Consider the following 668-nt stretch of genomic DNA (forward strand, 5'->3'; position numbering starts at 1 on the left):
GCAAAACCACCGTAGCATAAACCAACAAAACATTAGCAATTATTGACAAAGTCAGCAATGCAGCCTGCCTTAGGCAGGACGCTAAAGGGGTGATAATATCTTCCCTTTTGCGTAATCAGTCTCAAACCATAGAATCTCTGTTGATCAGTTAGGGTTTCTAGTAACCATAATACTAGATGGTAACTTCTTAAATAAGGAATATTCTCATTAAAAAACAGGATGTCAGAAATCCGCGATGTCCGGGTGCGACAAGGTTCATCAAATTTTATCTTAGATTTATAAGTTTACTTTGGCTAGTAATTGAATCACAAATAAAAGTGTTAATCCAAATCAATTTATTTATAAAAAAAATTAAAATAATTGTTTTGATCAAAATAATATAAATCCTAGTTAAATAGATCCTAAATCAACCTACCAAATGGTTCAGGATTTATAATAGAGGCTACAATGCAAACTAATTAAAAGGTTATAAGCTAGGTCTAATATGACTAGTGAAGGGCCTTCCATTTTTATTTTTTTTTATTTTTCCTTTTCGGTTTTAAAAGGATAGTCAAATGTTGAATAATTTATATGAAACTATCAGATTGATTGGTTATTAAAGAGGATAGTTGGATATTGAGTAATTCATATGAAACTACCGAAATTTATTTGGTTATTAAAGAGGATAG

Source organism: Populus euphratica, unplaced genomic scaffold, assembly GCF_000495115.2.
Source record: "Populus euphratica unplaced genomic scaffold, PopEup_1.0 scaffold284.1, whole genome shotgun sequence".
NCBI lineage: Eukaryota > Viridiplantae > Streptophyta > Magnoliopsida > Malpighiales > Salicaceae > Populus > Populus euphratica.